The following is a 10638-nucleotide window of genomic DNA, read 5'->3' as shown; positions in this document are numbered from 1 at the left end:
TATTCAATTAAATTACATGCATATTGATCTTTTCAACTAGTCAGTAATAACACTATTTGCACTAAACACTCTAGTCACACTAATCAATTAGGACCATAAATCAATTGAACAATTAATAAAATATTTTATAGAAATTGATTATCTAACCGTTGATATAGGTGATGAGGTAGAAAAGTTGTAAGTTTTGAGATAATGAGTCAATCAGTGTTTGATTAAAGTAATGAGGTAGTATTAAGAGTCTGCGAGGAAAGGGTTAATGCTGTTGTTGACTGAGAGGAAATTATTGCTCTTTGTAATAGTAGATTGCTATTACTCTGTAAACAAGACTGTAATACGATGCTATTAGAGCCTTATCTCCACATCCCACTCATAAAGAGGCAGAGGCGCTCTGCTCACCGGTTTTATAGACTTCTAAGTCCATTTCTTCTTCTTCCTAGCGTATTCCTGCAAGTGCAGCAGAGGTGGTATTCAGCCAGGTCGGACCAGTTCTTACATACCGGTAGTGGAAATTTTGAATAATTCGGAGAACTGGCAAATACCACCTCTGGCTGGCCCCGCCCACATGCCCTCACCCTTTCCTGTCCTATATTCCCTTGCTTTTTAGTTCAGCTGATTGGTGTGGCAGAGCGGATTGCCGCACCTCAGCTGAGCTAAAAAAACAGCTTACCTCAGTAGCATTGACACAGAGGGTGTTTTTTGAGTGCTGCGCATGCATGTGAAGCGCACTTTAGGTGCTCTCATAGAACCGGTAGGAAAAAATTTGGAATCTCACCACTGAAGCGCAGGGTCCAATTTTCAGATCATTGAACGCCACTTTGCATGGTCAGCTGTGTCTCCGGGATGCAGGCCCACAGCTTGCGTATCTTTGTTGATGGTGTCTTGCTATCTCTGTTTTGGGTGCCCGCAAGGTCGCCAGCCATTGACTTCTAGTTGGTAGGCAGTCTTGGCAACGGTGGAAGGTGCCACTCTCTGGACATGTCCATACCAGATTTCTAAGCCCACAATGGAGTCAAATTATATTCCTCCTTGCCTGTTCCAATTTACAATTGAATTGGCATCCTTCAGACTCAAGAGACTATAGTATCGTGCTATGAAACTGGTAACTGCCACTTCTCGTGTTGCTTCAATGCTGTATATAATGCTGTATATAGAGCACGAGGCCTGGGTAATTTAATATGGAGGATAAACTGTTACCCAAGCAGCAGATCCCCCCCACGTCACTGAAATAGTCTAATGGAATGGCAGAACTGATACGATTAGTTTCAGCTGCGTCGCAGGAGTTTACCAGAACATGATTGTACACAGTCACAAACTGCTTCCGGGACTCTGGGTCCAGATTTTGCCCCGAGGTTGACTCCAGAAGCCTTTTCCAATAATGGATAGAGCCACAAGGCAGCGGAGGTTTGAAATCAGAGTTTCCCCTCTCCTAGGAGATGGTTCTACCATTTTATCTGCCGTTGGGGCATAAAGCCCTCTTCTGCCTTCAAAACTGTTGGCCATCTTTTCCTGTAACCCCGGAAAGGGGCCCTTATGAGGAGCTACCAGCCTGGCCAGCTGGACCAAGGTTTTTTAAGGAGGTATTACTCCTCCAGCACTCCTCCTCACTCCAGGACGCCCAGCTCGGCTCCATTTGCAGTCATCAATTTACAATACTGTGTTGTCTTACCAACATTTGAGGATGCCTCACTGACAACATGGTGGTGATGATGACGGAAGAGATGGTGATGGAAGCTGCGATCTGTCCCAACTCCCAGCTGCTACAGGGATGCTCACTTGTAGTTCATCTCAGAGCTTTTGAGACCATCTGAAAGGAAGATGTGGCCCAAAAGATCTTGGTTATCCCAAAGGTGCTTTTCCAAAAGGCAAGTGGACTTTCTTGCCCCCCGCCCCCACTTTGAAAACATTTCGCTTCTCATCCAAGAAGCTTCTTGAAGTCGTGTTCCATTCGGTTCAGTTCCATTCAGCAAAAATGTTTTTCAGGTTGAAAAAAACAAACCCCAGGAATGTTCAGTTGCTTTTTGGAAAAACACCTTTGGGACAACATGACCTGGATGATTAAGAATCTCCATAGACAAGAACCTGTATGATAGGATGCAGGATGAACATGGGCCGAAGCAGGAGGGGCCTTTCTTGTCCGGGGCAAGCTCCTTTCTGCTCCATCCTGCCCCCTCCTCCTCTGATCTCCCAATATTTTATTTTTTAAAATCCTGATAGATCTATGTCCAGAAATGGCTTGAGTAATACATTATGAAAAATGCAAGGAAATGTAAGAGATGTCTTGATGTTGATAACAATGTACAAAGTTTTTATTTTATGTTTTTAAATTTTGGAAAACTAATAAAATTTATTTTAAAAAAAACCTCAGGTGCTTGGCAACTGGTTCATATTTACAACCATTGCAGTGTCCTGGGGTCCTGTAATCACTTTTTGTCACCTTCCGAGGAGCAAACTTAATTGGGGTAGCAACAACTGCAGCAAGACAGGTTGTAAAATGGGGCAAAGCTCCCTTAGCAAATGTCTCGCTTAATGACAGAAATTTTGGGCTCAACTGTGGCTGTAAGACGAGGGCTACCTGCACTCCAACACTGGAAGTTTTAAAGAAGAGACTGGACAACCATTTGCCATTTGTCTGAAATGGTGTTTCCTGCCTAAGCCAGGGGTTGGACTAGAAGACCTCTGAGGTCCCTTCCAACTCTGTTTATTCTGTTCTGAACAAAGGACGGACTATGTAGTGAGATGAGGTGAGTCTCTCCCACTGAGCCCTTGAAGTCACAATCAGGGATATTTACTTGTAGGCAATTTTGATATATCCCTGTGCCAACAGCTTGTATCTCTGGATTGGAAATACATTGTTTTGAGGTAGTGAAAGTGGCCACATGTCACAATCTTGTACCTTATTTTCCTTGGAAGGGAACCTAACCCGGCCCGGCCTTGCAGTTCCTAATATCTCTTTGTAGCTGTATATAGACAAGATTAGAAACTCAAATATAGGACTGACGGCATGCCAATGTTAGGAATTTGGAAGGCAATGGAAATTTGCTATCATAGCAAACACAAAAACACACACTGAGAGGCTGACAGTTCTCTTAGCCCAGTTGTTGGCCAAAAAGAACAAGCAACGATTGGCTGAACCTGGCAGTTCTCTGCTAGATAGCAATAGCACTTAGACCTATATCCGTGGTGGTGAACCTATGGCACGCATACCACAGGTGGCACGCAGAGCCATTTGTGCTGGCAGGCGAGCCACAGGCAAACTTACCTCACTGCGCATGTGCGTGTCTCACAGCTGATTTTTCAGCTGGTTTGAGGCCTTTGTCCCCTCCTGTATCTTTTCCCCCAGGAAGAAACAAGAAGTAGCCAACACTGCAGCAGCTATAAAAGGTCTTGGGGAACTCCAAGGAGTATCAGCTGACCACAAAAGTGTTACTTAATACGCTTTACAATGAAAATGTTTGTAATCTTGTCCTTGGGGAACTCCAAGGAGTATCAGTTGATCACAGAAGTGTTACTTAACGTGTTACTTACTTAAAAGTGTTACATTTTCTTTATAATGAAAATGTTTGTAATCTTGTCCTTCTTCCTGTGTCCCTTTTTGTGTGTGTGGCTACTATTAGGATCGGCCCTGTTAAAGACCTATACATGGCTGGTTCTCTAAGCTCAGGAATAATGAGTCTGTGAGATTGCCAAATGAGAATTCATAGCAGCCCCATGATCATAGATGAAAGATAATGGGATTTATAATTCATTATGTTCCGCAGGATCAAATATTCTCCACGTCGATTGTAGGCCATGCTTAAATCTCTGTTATGATTCTATGGTGTTTGGTTAATCTCATCCCTAAATGGGTGATTGATGGGTTTCCCTGCCCTAATCCTGTCAGTTTCTTTTTTTTTATTTTATTTTTTAAAAAAGTATTTATTTTTTACAACAAACATACGAACAAAACATAAAAACATAAAACCATCTTTCAATTATATACATACAGTGTGTCAGTTGGTTACAATCTTTTGTGCTATCCTTTTTATAAATTTTATAAATTCTCACCTTATCGATCTAGCTTTTGCTTATATAATATCAATTATTAAACATTCATTTGACTATTTTTCCATCATTTTGTACGAGATATTCTAATTTTCATTATGATTTAATCTTATACATTCATTCAATGGTTATATATTTTATATTGTATTCTATATCAATCTATTAACTTTTATTGTAAGGCTTACTAGTCTATTTCTTTACCATGTCTTTTTATCTAACCATTGATAAAATAAATCCCATATCATATAAAATTGTTTATCCTCTTGTTCTCTAATTTCAAATGTCAATTTACTCATTTCGGCACAGTCCATGATTTTCTTCATAATTTCCTCCTGCATAGGTATTTTTTCATTTTTCCAGTTCTTAGCAAATACAATTCTAGCTGCTGTTAAAACATTTACAATCAAATATTTCAATTCTTTACAATATATTTCCGGTATAATTCCCAATAAAAATATCTCAGGTTTAAAGTCTATGTGTTGTTTTGTCATTTTTTCCAACCATGTGTGGATTATAGTCCAATATCTTTTTGCATCTGAGCATGTCCACCACATGTAGTAATATGAACCAGGTATCTGATGACATTTCCAACATTTATCCAATTTATCCTTGAACATCCTGGCAATTCTCGTTGGGGGTAAGTGCCACCTGTAAAACATCTTATACAAATTTTCTTTATACGCAGTTGACATTGTCATTTTATAATTTTGAGACCACAATTTTTGCCATTTATCTAAGTCAATCCCATATCCGAAATTTTTCCCCCACGCAATCATTGTTTCTTTTACTTGTTCTTCCTCTAATTTAAACTCTAGCAAATGTCCATAAAGTTTTTTTATTACTTTTTCATCAGTACCTGTCAAAATTTGTTTTAAAATGTTTATCCTGGTTTATATATTTCTAACCCAAATAGCTGTTAGGTGACTCATATTCCTAACATTGTCCTTCTAAATTCAAGAGTCTAGTATTCCTTAATGTTATCCACTCCTTTACCCACATCAGACTCGTCGCTTGGTAGTATAATTCCCAATTGGGCAAAGCAAATCCTCCTCTTATTCTTGCATCTTGTAACAATTTAACTTTTATTCTCACTTTCTTCCCCTGCCAAATGTATTTTAGCACTATTTTGTTTAAATCTTCAAAAAATTCTTTCCCTAATCTGATTGGAATTGTCTGGAATAAGTATAAGATTCTGGGCAATACATTCATTTTAATTGTAGATATTCTCCCAATCAGTGATAACTGTAAATTTTCCCATTTTATCAAATCTGTTGCAATCTGTTGTTTAAGTTTGAGATAATTGTCCTCCTTAAGTGTGCTACATCTTGGTGTTATATGTATCCCTAAATACTTAACCTTGTTTGTGACCTGGATCCCCAAAACTTCCTCCAATTCTTTCTTTCGTCTTACTAACATGTTCTTTGCTAAAATCTTTGTTTTATCTTTATTTATTTTCAAACCTGCTACTTTCCCATACTCTTCTATCTTTTCTATCAGTTTCGGTGCAGACTCCAATGGATCCTCTAATATACTGTAAATACCAGGTCATCTGCAAAAGCTTGTAATTTATACTCTTCTTTTTAAATTTTCATTCCTTTTATTTCTTTTTCTTCTCTGATGTTCCTATTCAGCACTTCCAGTGTTAACACAAACAACAGAGGCGACAATGGGCAGCCTTGTCTGGTCCCTTTACTTATATCTATAAAATCTGTTAACTCTCCATTTATCATAACCTTTGCAGTTTGTTTATGATATATCATTTCGATGGCTTGAGTAAATTTTTTACCAAAGCCCATTTGGTACAATTGTAACAGCATAAAACGCCACTTCACATTATCAAAGGCTTTTTGTGCATCTATAAACATCAGAGCCATTTGTTTTTCATGATGTGTCTCATAGTATTCCAGTGTATCTAAAATTATTTTCATATTATCTTTAATCTGTCTCTTCGGCAGAAATCCATTTTAATCAGGATGAATAAAATTGTTTAAATATCTTTTCAGTCTTTCTGCCAGAATTGAAGCAAAAATTTTATAATCTGAATTTAATAGTGATATAGGTCTGTAATTTTTAACTTGCTGTGGGTCTGTGTCCTCCTTCGGTACAAGTGTTATATATGCTTCTAACCATGTTTCGGGTATTCTCTTCTTTGTCATAACTTCATTCATAATTTCTAACAAGTGAGGATTCAATGTTTCCTGGAATGTCTTATAAAATTCCACTGGCAAAATGTCCGGACCTGGTGCTTTCCCAATGTTTTGCTTTTTTAAAGCTTCTGTTAATTCCATCATTGTTATATTACTTTCTAACATTGTTTCAATATCTTTGGGTATCTGGGGCAAAATCCTGTCAGTTTCTGTTGATTATTGACTTGATTCAAGACATGTGCTGGCTGCATTCCAGCTGAACTATTAAGTGGTTCTTGGCTGTCTGCCCTGAGCTATTAACTGAAGGGAAAGAGAGAAAAAAGCCCCCTCTCTTGCACTTTATTTTTAGCCGATTCTCTGAACTGCATAAGCAATTAACTAACGGTTTGAGGAAACCGGTGAGAACCGGTTGAATCCCACCTGTGTTTACAGCCCTCCCTAGGCAGTTTACAGAGTCAGTCTATTGCCCCCAGCCATCAGAGTCCTCCTTTTACTGACCTCAGAAGGACGGAAGGCTGAGTTAACCTTGAACCTGGTGAGGTTCAAACTTCTGACCGCGGGCAAATTTTGCCTGCAATATTGCATTTTAACCCCTGCACCACCATATAGAGTCACAAACATGTAAATGCAGGTAGTCCTCAACCTACGACCACAATTGAGCCTTTGCCCCATTTTATGACTTTTCTTACCTCATAAGTAAATCACTGCAGCTGTTAAATTAGGCACATTGGCTTTGCTTGTCAGAAGGTTGCAAAAGGGGATCACATAACTCCGAGACACTGCAACCAACATAAGCGTGGGTCGGTTGTCCAGCATCTGAATGTAAATCACGTGACTGGGGATACTACAATGGTCATAAGTGTGAAAAATGGCCATGTCCTTTTTTTCAGTGCCATTGTAACCAGTGATGGGATTCAATTTTTTTTTACTACCAGTTCTATGGGTGTGGCTTGGTGGGTGTTGAAGGATACTGCAAAATCTCCATTCCCTCCTCACCCCACTAACTTGCTTTCCAGCTCCGTTCTCCTGTGCAGGGCAACAAAAGAAGACCCAGCCGATCAGCTGGGACTCGGGAGGCAGAGAATAGATGTGGGCAGGGTCAGTCAGAGGTGGGATATGCCAGTTCTCCGAACTACTCAAAATTTCTGCTACCGGTTCTCCAGAACCAGTCAGAACCTGCTGAATACCACCTCTGATTGTAACTTTGAACGGTCACTAAACAAACTGTTATAACTCGAGGACTACCTGCATATACATGGTCCTGGGGTGCTGATCCCCATATTCATTGTAAATTAGTCAGCACAGCCTGTTTATATTACATTCAACCTGCAGGTTGAAAAAACAGAAAGACTAGATCTTGGTGACTGCCTTAAGCCATTAACATTTTCCAGTCGTTCTTCTCCACCAGGACAGTTTGATTGAGAGTGTCTAGGATAGGTTAAGAATATGGCCTCCTTCAGGTGTATTGGGACTACAAATCCAAATATTCCTAGGCAGAATAATCTAAGACATTTAGAGAGTATGAGACAGGTAAAACCTACCTTCCAAAATAATGGAGGCAATCAAAAGCTCATTTGCACTCACACGTTTGAGTACTCTGTTAATTGATTAGGAGTTCTGGATTTTTTATTTTTTATTTTATTGTTTTTAATATACAGCAAATCCATTTCGTTTCAATCTTGCGTCGACTAGGTACATATTTCAATTATTTGACCATTATAAATGATGTTCTTCTTATCAAATCTAACAATACAGCAATAATCACATTCCCATATACATAATAATATTGCATATATCTATTGCTTTAATTTCTCTAATTACTCTATAAGTACATCAACTCTCTTTCAATTTGTTTTATTCTCTATCCATTGACAGAGTAGATCCCATACCATATAATATTCAGTTTCTTCTTTTTCTTTGATTTCTAGTATCAGTCTATTCATTTCTGCACATTCAAATATTTTTTTTCAATTATTTTTTCCTCTCTCGGAATTTTGTCACTCTTCCAATTTTGGGCAAATACAATTCTAGCTGCTGTTAAAACATGTATATTTAAGTAAATCTTTTCTTTACTATAGCCTTCTGGCACAATTCCTAATAGGAATATTTCAGGTTTCAGATCTATGTGTTGTTTAATCATTTTCTCCAACCATATATGTATTTTAGTCCAATGCCTTTTAGCCTCTGTGCAAGTCCACCACATATGATAATATGTTCCTGGCGTTCTGGAATTCTTGTCTGGCCATGACTTACAATCTTCTACTGTTTCCCATCCCATTCTACAACTGACTTCCTTCTGAGCTTTCAAGCTGGGTGAAAGAGACATCTAGAGCCTTTTCTTGTCTGCGCTTTTCCCTGAGGAGCAACTGTTGTGGTCAAGGTACCTCTCAGGTTCACCGGAGCAAAACCTCCCACCAGGTGTGAGCCCACAATTTTTCTCTTGTGGTGGGCACCACCCAGCTCAATTTCCGCTCTGCAAAATGTTCCCTTCTGTTCAAAGATCTCAAGTGTCTTTGTGTTCCTGCTCACTTCCCCTTCACCCTGCTATGCCTCTGTTGTAAGTCATGAATTACCTGTAGAGCCTTTTCTTGATATAGTCTCAAACTACAGCACCCAATGTGAATTCTTGTACTTGTTACAGAAATGGCTAGTATTTGTTAAATGGATAAAATAAAACGTTGAAAGGCTGTAATTCCATGTTGTACTATTTTGCTGAAAAAAGATGGAAGTCCCCCTTTTTTTTTCTTCCTCTCTGTATGTACATTTTTCTTTCCCCTTTCCTCCTCTTTCGTTTGTATTTTATAATTATAGTAATTTTTTTTTTAAATGTATCCTTCTGGTGCTGTGGCTCTCTAGCTGCTTCTTCCTTTTCCTCTCTCCCAACCACTGAAACCAGATCATAAAAATCCCCTTGTCTCAACAGAACAAACATCTGAAAAGCAAATTAGACATAGACAGTGGCGGGCTTCAATTTTTTTAACAACCGGTTCTCTGCCCTAATGACCAGCTGGGTAGGCATGGCTGGATGGTCATGTGACTGAGTAGGTGTGGCTAACTCGATGTCACTTACCTTGAGGGGCGCTTTGCTTTGCCCACCCTCTCATTACCGTGGGGACACTGCGAACAGTCATAAGTGTAAAAAAATGGTCATAAGTCACTTTTTCCAGTGCCATTGTAACTTTGAATGGTCACTAAATGAACTGTTGTAAGGATTACCTATTCAAAAATACAAAAAGCTTCTTAGCTTGCAAAAAGCTGCCCTAAATACCAGTCATTAGATTAGAAATGGGGCAATACACACTGAAGATCAATGAGTCACAACCGTCATGGAAACCTAAACCATTCTGTCGAGCACCTTGAGAAATTAAAATAGTTAAAATGCAATGATAACTATCAGCAGCCAAGTTATTCTTGCTCATAAAGTGAAACCCTTTAGCAGAGAGGTCATTTAAGCTCTCCAGAAAGTGGGACGGCATATTTGGGCTACAAAATGCTGAGCTAAAGAGACAAATTAACAAATTAACATCTTGAGGTGAGGGCTAATCCCATTCTGCCTTTGTTCAGACCTTACTGCAGGAATTTTTTGCCTACAAATATCTATCTCTTTATCTGACAAGTTGAGCTCCATCCAAAATCCAAGAAAGAAATACTTAGACTCTTTTAATTTGAGAACAGATATTTTTTTACTGGAAATGAAGTGGTAGCTACAATAGAATTCTGAATCTGAGAAATTAGGCACGCAGACCACATATACAAAGTGATGGAAATGTTCCCACCCCCAATAGTTCAAATGATTCTTCCGGTTAAAAGTTGTGAATATGATCATGTGGACATCTTCAGGTGGTGATGAGGCCTCTGTCCATTGACCTTGGCATATTTTGATAAAGGTTTGCAGCTGCGCAGAGAAAAGAAAGCTAAGCGAGAAATAGAAACCTAAACAAGAATGTATACTCCCCCCTCCTCATTTTATACAACACTAGAATGTAACACCTCCAGTTCGCTTCCCATACTTTCCCCCCTCCTCCCCCCGTTACTTATGACAGCCGAAAGATGCAAAGCAATAGTAGAAGATCTTGAAGGTTGACATTATCTCTTAAATGCTGACATCTGCTGTGGGCTATTAAGGAAGGTGGGGGCTGCTTTCTCCTTCTAAGAAAACATATTTCTCCATTTCTCATTCAGGGAAATATATTCTTCCTTTTTAATATTTCTCAAAATATTTCATTCTTCTAGGAGAGGGGTGGGTGCTAACTTTCTACAATTGGTGCCATGTTACTATGCCATATTATCATGAGAGAAAACTAAAATAAATTGGAAGGAGGATCCACTTATTATCAGTGAGCAATCGTGTGCCTTGCCACTCTGAAGCAATGCAAGAGTCCTATCCCAAAGGTGCTTTTTTCAAGAGGCAACTGGACTTTCTGGAAACCAAGAAAGTCCAGTTGCCTCT

This window comes from Notechis scutatus, chromosome 2, assembly GCF_049901735.1.
Source record: "Notechis scutatus isolate UNSWTSFEM ecotype Mainland chromosome 2, rNotScu1.2, whole genome shotgun sequence".
Lineage (NCBI taxonomy): Eukaryota > Metazoa > Chordata > Lepidosauria > Squamata > Elapidae > Notechis > Notechis scutatus.
This window is presented reverse-complemented; position numbering follows the sequence as displayed.